Here is an 11,287-nt window from a genome sequence, read left to right on the forward strand (position 1 = left end):
GTCATTGTTTACCCAGTTTGAGAGGCGCAAAAACATGCTGAGCAGATAAAAAGTTCAACTGGTCAAACCTAAAAATCAGTCACTTACAAATTCTCATGGCTCATCTGTCAATCCCTTTTTTGTGATGGAATGAATGGTGTCTTGACTTTTTTAAATAATTTTATCACACATCATTTGTTATGTCATTCTCTTCTCTAGTATATTCCCTAGTCCTGTGTATATCCTCATCTTTCCTATCCTATGTTTCCCCTGTCCTGCGTATTCCCTAGTTTTGTGTAACCCCTAGTCCTGTGTATATCCTCATCTTTCCTATCCTATGTTTCCCCTGTCCTGCGTATTCCCTAGTTTTGTGTAACCCCTAGTCCTGTGTATATCCTCATCTTTCCTATCCTATGTTTCCCCTGTCCTGCGTATTCCCTAGTTTTGTGTAACCCCTAGACCTGTGTATATCCTCGTCTTTCATAGGTTCAATAGTTTTAATTTAATGTCAGAGAAATGTATACAATATACATTCTGAAATCCTTTATCTTCACAAACATCCACAAAAACAGAGGAGTGCCCCAAAGAGTGAGTGACAGTTAAATGTTAGAGCCCCAAAGCCCCCCCAATTCACCCCTCCCACATAAGCAGCAGCAAAGCAACCACCCCCCCACCAGCAAAAAAAACATCGGCACCCCCCCACCGAGCACTCAAACGTGCAGCAAAGCATCAATAAATGCACAGACTTGCAGTACCCCAAAGACCACTCGTTCACCCGGTAATTCAACAAACCACTGGCTCTCTCTCTCTCTAATAAGGGAAAAAAGAGGTGTCCCCTTTTCATAGCGAGAGGGGAGACATAAACAAACAACTCGCTAATTTATGATGTTATAAGTCTGTTGTGTTGCTTTTCCATATGTTATGTTTCCCCAGTCCTGCATGTTCCCCTAGTCCTGTGTATATCCTTGTCTTTCCTATCCTATGCTTCCCCTAGTCCTGTGTAAATCTTAGTCTTGTGTTTTCCCTAGTCTTGCGGATCCCCTAGTCCTGCATAGTTCCTAGTCCTGTGTATATCCCACTGCTGTGTTCCCCGTTGTCCTGAGTGACCTTACCTTGGTCTTACAAACCCCTAGTCCTGTGTATATCCTAGCCCTATGTTTACCCTGGTCTTACAAACCCCTAGTCCTGTGTATATCCTAGCCCTATGTTTACCCTGGTCTTACAAACCCCTAGTCCTGTGTATATCCTAGCCCTATGTTTACCCTGGTCTTACAAACCCCTAGTCCTGTGTATATCCTAGCCCTATGTTTACCCTGGTCTTACAAACCCCTAGTCCTGTGTATATCCTAGCCCTATGTTTACCCTGGTCTTACAAACCCCTAGTCCTGTGTATATCCTAGCCCTATGTTTACCCTGGTCTTACAAACCCCTAGTCCTGTGTATATCCTAGCCCTATGTTTACCCTGGTCTTACAAACCCCTAGTCCTGTGTATATCCTAGCCCTATGTTTGCCCTGGTCTTACAAACCCCTAGTCCTGTGTATATCCTAGCCCTATGTTTGCCCTGGTCTTGAGTAACCCCTATTCAGGCCCTGTGTTTCCTCTTGCCCTGTGTCTTATTCTACGTATCCTCTAGTCCTGTGTTGCACCTGATTCTGTGTATCTTCCTGCCTTGTGTACTCCTGCCTCTCTAGTTTCCATCTAGACTTGCGCTCCTCAGTTCTAGTTCCACACCATGCTGATAAACACCAGGGTTAAGACTCTGCCATCGCTGTTCGGTTTCTCTGATGTCCGAGTGCTTTTCTGACGTTGTTGTCAAGGCCTGGAAATGGGTGTTCAAAGTCACACATGTTGTCCAGCAGAAATGTCCCTCTGCATTCCCATCTCACCCCTAGGGCACAAAAATGACGTAAATTCAAATCCTATGGAGGGGAAAAACCATTCAATGTTACAGGCCGAGACCCTTCCTCAGAACTTGGCCCAATAAGGTCAACTGTTCATTCCTCTTCATCAATCTGCTGAGTTAGACCATAAGACACAGGGGCAGAATTAAACCATTCAGCCCATCGAATCTGTTCAACCAATCCACAATGGCTGATTTATTGTCCCTCTCCTGCCCCCATTCTCCTGCCTTCATCCTGTAACCTTAATCTTACTAATCAAGGACCCATCAATTTCCGCTTTAAATGTACTCAACGACTTGGCCTCACAGTCGCCTGTGGCAATGAATTCCACAGATTCACCACTCTCTGGCCAAAGAAATTCCTTCTCATCTCTGTAAAGTTCCTCTAGCATAAAGTGTGTTTTTGTCAACATTTCCAGAATCGACAGAATCTCCTGTGTTAATACTTTAGAATCCTGAATAGTTTCCTTTTGATTGACATTTGAAATGCTAAAAAAAAGTTTCCATTTGCTACATGATAGATTGATTGGTAATTGTCATTGAGATAAAGTGGAAAATGGAAAATAGGGATATTTCAAGAATTCCATTAATAGGATTATGCTTGGAAAAGCTAACTAAAAAAAGGGATTAATCTAACGGTTTCCATGTGTTCTCGGAATTTTGCTCCCAGTAATGGAATCATTGTTGAAAAATTCATCGTTTACACAACTCCATTCAATCACTTGCCAGGAAGTGAATCTGTGAAACGCTCTGTCACATACTGCGGTGGAAGCCAAGCCCATGGGTATACTTAAGGCGGACGAGCTGATCGATTTCTAATCAGTCAGGGCATCAAACAAAAAGACAAGAAGGCAGGTGTATGAGGTTGAATGGGATCGGGGTTCAGCCATGATGAAATGGTGAAGCAGACTCGATGGGCTGAATGGCCTAATTCTGCTCTTATGTCTTATGCTGTCATGGAAGAGCTCCAGACTTTGGAAAAATCAGGTGTTGATTGCCAGTGTTTTGCTGTTTGCTGATCCCTCAGAGTTTAGGAAAACCGGTTGTTGGAGGCTCAGTCCATCAGCGATGCTTTTGGGCCACCAGCAACAGTCAGAGGTGATTCCAAGCTGATGGACGTCACCGGGGAACATGCACAACATGCTGGAGGGACTCAGCAGGCCAGGCAGCATCTATGGAAGAGAGTACAGTCGATGTTTCGGGCAGAGACTCTGCTGAAGGCTCTCGGCTGGAAATGTCGACTGTAATCTTTTGCACAGATGCTGCCTGGCCTGCTGAGTTCCTCTTGCATTTTGTGTGTGTTGCCTGGATTTCCAGCAACTGCAGATTATCTCTTGTTTGTGATTGGACAGCACAGGGGGATGCCCCAGAACTGACGGACATCACAGTTGCCGCACCTCCCAACAAGACATTCTTTAATGCTAGCCAGAAAGCTTCATCTTGAGTTTCTGAGGAGAATTACTACAACAGATCTGACAGAAGATGAGGAACTACTGAGCCACACACCAGCCATGCATACATTCAAATCTCAAGAAACGTCCTCAAGGAACTCGTGCAGGCTCTATGGAGGGAAGTAAACAGATGAATTTTGTGCCGAGACCCTTCATCAAGATCAGTGTCCAGAGTAAAAGGTAAGTCAGTGGGAAAGGAACGGACAGCGGAGTGACGGGAATGGAACGGACAGCGGAGTGACTAAATACAAACACCTTACAAACGGGCCGAAATTGAACTCCAAACTCCAGTACCGAATGCCATAATCCCTTTGCACCAACTGGTACACTACCATGATGCCAATTCTCTTTGTAGCAGCAGGTACTGTGCAAATTGCAAAATAAATCAGAGGAATAGTGAGGTGGTGTCCATGGGTTCATTGGTCGTTCAGATATCTGATGGTGGAGGGGAAGGAACTGTTACTAAAACATTGAGTGTCTGTCTTTAGGCTCCTGTCCCTCCTCTCTGATGAGAAGACGGCAGCGTGTCCTGGGTGGCTGGGGCTTTTAATGATGAATGCCGGCTTTGTGAGGCATCACTTCTTGAAGAAGTCTTCTGTAGTGGGGCTGGGTGTGTTTCCCAGGAATATAGCCATCTGACCTCTGCACTGGATCGGAAAGATGAAAATGCCTCTTCCCCCGGAGTCATGTTATTGTTTTACTGGATTATGGGGAGTGGGAATACAAGAGGTAAAAGGTCACATGGAAAGAAGAGGGTTAGTTGGCAGAACAGAGGGTCTCAGAGGGAACAGGCACAATTGCTGCCTCGCAGCATAAATGCGTCAAGAGCTAGCGGAGGAACAATTGGGAAAAGGTCAAGGACGCCACGCCTTGGAGATCTGGTGCAAATCAGAACTGCGGCTTATTTGTGTGGCTAAAGTCAATAAAAGTTGCTCTCTCCCTTGTTTACCTCAGCTTTCTCTTTGTTTGTTGTACCTTACACTCCATGGAAACTCAATAAACCTCAGGTAAACTCTACACGCTTGTGGCGTTGTTGAGTGGTTGGGAAAAGCGTGTGTGACTGCTCATCCTCCAGTCACCAACACCGGAAAAGCGATAACCTCTCCCTCCCTCTCTCCCTCCTCCCATCCGCTCACTCATCAGGACAAAGCATCTCCAAAGTAGCACAGACCACGGGGAGATGAATAGGGAGTGAGCTAGACAGACTCAGGGGGACAAAATGGTCTCCGTTCCACAAGGAAAATATGAAGGAAACAAACACTCGAGAAGTCCAGAGCAATACACACACACAACGCTGGAGGAACTCAGCAGGTCAGGCAGTGTCTATAGAGCGGAATAAACCGGTGAAGTTTCGGGCTGAGACCCTTCTTCAGGACTGGAAAGGAAAGGGGCAGAAACTAGAATAAAAAGGTGGGGGGAGGGGAAGAAGGACAAGCTAGGAGGTGATAGGTGAGACCTGGTTGGGGGAGGGGGGGAGCTGAAGTAAAAAGGTGGAAGGTGATAGGTGGAAAAGGTAAAGGCTGAAGAAGATGGAATCCGATAGGAGAGGAGAGTGGATCATTTGAGAAAGGGAGGGAGATGGCTTAACATTTTAGATCCACGACTTTGACGTTCCACTAACTCCCTCCCCTCAGACACTAACTGAACTGCTGGAGATGACTAACATTAGCTGTTTAAACTTCACTATCTATTGCATTTGATTTAGTAATTATTTTCTGAATTCAGTTGAAATGAATTGAATTTCAAAAGTCCCTAGAGTCTCACAAGATACATTAGGGACTTTTAAGAGACGTTTAGATGGTCACATGGGTGTGAGGGAAATGGAAGGATATGGACGCTGTGTAGGCAGAAGGGATTAGTTCAGTTGGCCATTTGATTGCTGATTTAATGGGTTTGGTACAACACAGTGGGCTGAAGAGCCTGTTCCTGTGCTGGACTGCTCTAATTAAAAACTAGATGCCAGTAGGAATTTCATGAGGCCTGTGATTTGTAGGAATGGATGTGACGACGAAGGTAAACACTAATTAATCGTTCAGTGCAATGAGATGGGAAGGATTTCATCAGGAATACGTTTCGGAGGAAGATCCGTCAGACTAAGTGTGGAGTGTATCTCGTGGTCGACTGAGCTCAGAATGCCGTGTTCTGTTCCGCTGGGTGACGTTTGCTTTTGGCTGTCAGTCCAGCTGCACATATTTGTGCAGAATTTTCCAAGAAAATGGCAGACATTCTGCGGAACAGGTCGGCTCTCTGCCCTCTCCCTCGCTTCGACAGTAGCTGCAAATATGACCCCATGCACTGACAGGTGAGGGAGGCATGAGACGAGAGAAGAAGGAGGTGGAAATGGAGGGAGGAGGGAATGCATGAGGGTGTGAGGGAGGAGGAAGTAGCAGAGGGAAGAGGGGAACACTGGGAGCAGCTGAGGATGAAGGAGGAGGGAGGTAGAAATGGAGGGGGGGAGGCTGATGTAGATGCCCTCATCTCCTTAAAGATTTTTTCCCGAATGTGTTGTGTGGTTACGCTGTGATGAATTAACGTCCGTACACTGTGCAGGATCGATAAGTACAGGGAGTAGGTTTCTGAGACCTGATGTCTGAGCTGCTTGCCATGGTTCAGTGTGTGGTTGCCATGGTGTTGTGGTAATTCCAGAAAGCAAGTCCCACCCCACCTCATCAGGGTGCTGCTACTGAAAAGGGGCGTTGATTTGTACACAGGCTTATCCGGGTTCACAAGTGCTATCTGGGACAGATTTGATGGGCTGAAGGGCCAGTATCCGTGTGTCTTTCTGTGACTCTGACTGGTCTGATCAAACCAACACTGAACTCAGCCACAGAGACACCGTTCCTGTTGTAGTGGGCACTTCAAGGCAACGCTTCCTCACTGTCTATGTTGCATGCACAAGGCTGTGTTGAAGCCAGGGCAGTCCGATATGGAGAGCAAGCTACTGCCCATGAACAGGCTCTCCCCCCTCCACGCAGCTGATGAATCCAAGCGAACGGCAGAGGCCCACCAGCGGCGTGGCAGGAGTTGCCGGTCAGGGTTGAACTCGACACTGGACTGCCTGAGGGCCTCCAGCTCCCGATGTTCCCGTGGGGTGTACACCCGAAGCTTTCCCCATCAGTGGGTACAGCCTCGAGGTGGCAGAGGTCTGAGATCAGAGTTTTCTTCCTTCTAGATGAGCTGCCAACCGTGGCTGATGAGCCCCATCTGCCCAAAGCCACTGGTTGTAAGATGCCCGTGACCTGCTATTGCCCTTTCTCCTGTCAGTAGAAACCCTTTGGCGGGGCTTAGTAGCTAAGCCACACGTGAAGGCCGGGAACTGGACTTGGTTGTCAGAGGCTATTAGAGACACACTTCACTGGGAGCATTTAATAGGTAGTGGGAGCTTGTCCCCTCGACACCGCCATCACCCCCAGCCCCAGCTATGACAAACTTGAGCAATCTTAATGAAAATATTAACAACTATAAAAATATAATTGGTTTATCTTCAATTTTCAGGGGTTTACAGTCCTTTCGTTGGATCGTCTGTTGCCCCTCTGACAGTGAAGGACTGAAGGACACAGATATGGGGTGCCTGGTTATGAATGCATTTTGTACACGAGATTGTATTTATCACGTGGACATTGAAATATACAGTGAACTGTGTCATTTTCATTAACAACCACCGCACGAGGATGAGCTGGGCGCCGCCCGCAAGGGCTGCCACACGAGATGTCCACCATGCTCAGCAAGGCAACACTGTGCTAACGTAGCAGTTCGTGCAGCGCAGTTCCAGCTCAGGTTTCCGAGTTCGGAGTTCAGTCCCTGTGGAATGTGTGAGTTCCTTTGGATTCTCCCACAGTCCAAAGATGAATCAGTTAATAGGTTCATTGGTCTTTGCAAATTCTCCCGTGATTAGGCTCAGGTTAAATCAGGGATTGCTGAGCGCAGCTTGAAGTTCTGGGAGGTTATATTTCCGGCTGTATCTCGATAAATAAATAAATAACAAGACAACACAACAGCAACTCACCACCCCCCCCTTCCCGTCCGTCCCACGGACACACACCGACAGCTCAACCCCCCCCCGTCCGTCCCACGGACACACACCGACAGCTCAACCCCTTCCCGTCCGTCCCACGGACACACACCGACAGCTCAACCCCCCCCCCGTCCGTCCCACGGACACACACTGACAGCTCAACCCCCCCCGTCCGTCCCACTCACACACACCGACAGCTCACCCCCCCGTCCGTCCGTCCCACGGACACACACCGACAGCTCAACCTCCTCCATCCGTCCCACTGACACACACCAGTAACTCACCCCCCCTTCCCATCCGTCCCACTGACACACACCAGTAACTCACCCCCCCTTCCCATCCGTCCCATTGACACACACCAGCAGCTCACCCCCCCTTCCCATCCGTCCCACTGACACACACATCGGCAGCTCCGATCAACCCCCCCACCCCCATCCGTCCCACTGACACACACATCGGCAGCTCCGATCAACCCCCCCACCCCCATCCGTCCCACTGACACACACATCGGCAGCTCCGATCAACCCCCCCACCGCCATCCGTCCCACTGACACACACCCGATCTGGTCTTTGTTCTGAACAAGAGCGTATTCCAGTGAACCAGAAAATGGGGAAATCACATTTTAGGCAAGTGTTACTTCTGCAGACTTTCTTTGTGGGTATCAGGAACTCAAATTAATAAAATATACTTCAATCATGATAAAAAAATGATTTACAGGAATACCTCATTCGTTATTCAGCTCAATGCTTGGCGTACTGTTCTATTACATTCACACACACCCAGCATTATTGCTACAATAATACAAATAATTGAGGGATTTCCTCCCCATCTCAGCCCCTCCCTTCAGTAGTACAAGAACCCTATACTGTGGGCCTACATCTGTCAAACAGTGCCTGTAACCAAATGAAAGAGAAATGTCATGTACAAAACGCGTCCACAATCAGACAGCCCATTTCTGTGATGATGTTGCTGGAATAGTTGTACTGCAACAAGAGTTACTGTTCAAACGTTTCCTCCAGTGGAATTTCCCCACAACTTTCACTTATTGTAATGAACCACCAGATCTAATTATAACATTAAACCTGCTGAAAATCAGACAGTGATACATCAAATTTGAGATGACGTTCAAGCTCAAGTTTAATTATCATTCAACTATAGGTGAATATAGCCAAACCAAACAGCGTTCCTGTGGGGCGGGGCCAAGGTGTAAAACACGTTACTAGCTGCGGGCAGCACACTGCACAAATAGCACATGTAGTCATAATTTCAAAAAAAAACATATAGGCACAAAGAAAAAAAATGCCCACGTCCAAGGTGCATCTTGTTCTGGCACTGAGCGAACATCAGATACATGCAGTAAACTGCACTGCTGTGAAGCCTGTCACCCTGTCTCCCCAATCGTCTTGGTCAGCTCCTCAAAAACTTTGACAAACTTCTACAGGTGCACAGTGGTTAGTTGCATCACGGTCCGGTATGGAAACACCAATGCCCAAGAACGGAAAAGGCTACAGAAATTGGTGGATTCAGCCTCACCCTCACAGGCAACGCTCTGCCCCACCATTGAGCACGTCTACGAGGCACACTGTCACAAGAAAGCAGTATACTTCATCAAGGGACCCCACTATCCAGGCCATGCTCTCTTCTTGCCTCCAGGCAAAAGGTACAGGAGGCCTAGGTGCACCATTGGGCTCCTGAACCAGTGTGGACAACTCCACTCCTCGCAACACTGAACTGACTTCATAACCCATGGACCCACTTTCAAGGACTCTTTACAACTCGTGTGTTATTTGTGATTTCTTCGAGATGTTGGTTGCTTGTCAGTCTTCGTTTTTGTGTTGCTTTTCGCAAAATTCTATTGGTATTTCTTTATTTTTCTGTAAATGCCGGCAAGAAAATGCATCTCGAGATAGTTATATGCTGACAATGTAGTATATGGAAGGAGGTACAGAAGCCTGAAGACACACACTCAAGGATTCAGGAACAGCTTCTTCCCTTCTGCCATCTGATTTCTGAGTGGACACAGAACCCATGAACACGACCTCACTATTGTTCACCTCTCTTTTTGCATTACTTACTTAATTTTTTTATATAGACTTCTTATCGTATCTTATAGCTTTTATTAATATGTATTACAACGTACTGCAGCCACAAAACAACAAATTTCACGACATGTGGCAGTGATATTCAACCTGATTCTGATTCTAGAATAAATTTACTTTGACTTTGCCTGTAACTCACTCGAATGGGGTCGGTGAACTTTTCTCAGGGCACCCGATCTGGTCTTTGTTCTGAACAAGAGCGTATTCCAGTGAACCAGAAAATGGGGAAATCACATTTTAGGCAAGTGTTACTTCTGCAGGCTTTCTTTGTGGGTATCAGGAACTCAAATTTGCTCCATCTGTACTGTGAAAATTAAGACACCAGGCACCACATTAATGGCCAGAAATACTTCAAATAAAGAGGCCCTTGGAATATCTAAGGAGAAAATGATGTAGAGAGCCAACTCGCCAACATAGCACCAGAGTTAGTTCATGTGTTTGGATTTCAGTCAACACTCCCTCACTGTCTAACCTTACTATTTATAACTGCCGTTGACTTTAAACAGATCTCAACCTGACACCAGAGTTCCTTAGTTACTATAGCAGTGGAAATAGCAAGAAAGGGCTATTCACACCATCTGTATACCACCTGGAAAATCACTCACAAAGGGGCCGCTGAAATGCAAAACCAAATAATCAGTCAGCGGGAAGCCAGATGTTTATCTCGTTGGGAGCCAACTCATGCTGAACCGTAGATTGGTTCAAACTGACTTCATGTTAATTGAGTTGATAATGCACCGCACATGCCACAGTCCCTCTTGCTTCTGTTTTTCAGCCAAACCTGGTTCCACGAGATTAGCTGAGAATGTCACTCAAAATCCATCAGGCTCCTGAACCAGCATGGGTAACTTCACTCACCTCAACTCTGAACTTCACTCACTTCAACTCTGAACTTCACTCACCTCAACTCTGAACTTCACTCACTTCAACTCTGAACTTCACTCACCTCAACTCTGAACTTCACTCACTTCAACTCTGAACTTCACTCACCTCAACTCTGAACTTCACTCACTTCAACTCTGAACTTCACTCACCTCAACTCTGAACTTCACTCACCTCAACTCTGAACTTCACTCACTTCAACTCTGAACTTCACTCACTTCAACTCTAAACTTCACTCACCTCAACTCTGAACTTCACTCACCTCAACTCTGAACTTCACTCACTTCAACTCTGAGCTGATTCCACAATCTTTGGACTCACTTTCAAGGGCTCTACAACTCATGTTTTCAGTATTTATTTATTGATTGATTGATTGATTATTTTTAGTTGCAGTTTGTCTTCTTTTACATTTTGGTTGTTTGTCAGACTTTGTACAGTTTTTCATTGATTCTATTGTTTTTTGATGGTCTGCGGTGAATGCCCACAGGAAGACGACCCTCAGGGCCGTGTATGGTGACATACATGAACTTTGATAATAAATTTACTTTGAACGTTGAACTTTGTACTCAAGCCTGAGCTCAATGCCGTAAGAGTCAGAGGGGCGGAAGGTTCACGGAAGTGAAATGCGGTTGGCTTGTGGGATAGCAGGAGACGAAGGAGCGAAGAGCATTGCGTGACAGCTTTCACTCCTGCCACCTACAGGAAGAAGCATCAGGCTTCTTCTCCATCACGAGGCCAGTCTTTTACACAGAGTGTTGGGCGCCCGGAAAGCCCTCCCAGGGTTGGTGGCGGAGGCAGATACAACAGGGGCTTTCAAGAGGCTCTTAGACAGACACATGGGAAAGTGGGGGGGTGGGGGTATGGACCACGTGCAGGCGGAGAACATTTCATTTAATTTAGCATCGTATTCAGTACAGACGTTATGCACCAAAAGGCTTTCTCCGTACTGTGCTGCTCG

This window comes from Hemitrygon akajei, chromosome 7 (genome assembly GCF_048418815.1).
Source record: "Hemitrygon akajei chromosome 7, sHemAka1.3, whole genome shotgun sequence".
NCBI lineage: Eukaryota > Metazoa > Chordata > Chondrichthyes > Myliobatiformes > Dasyatidae > Hemitrygon > Hemitrygon akajei.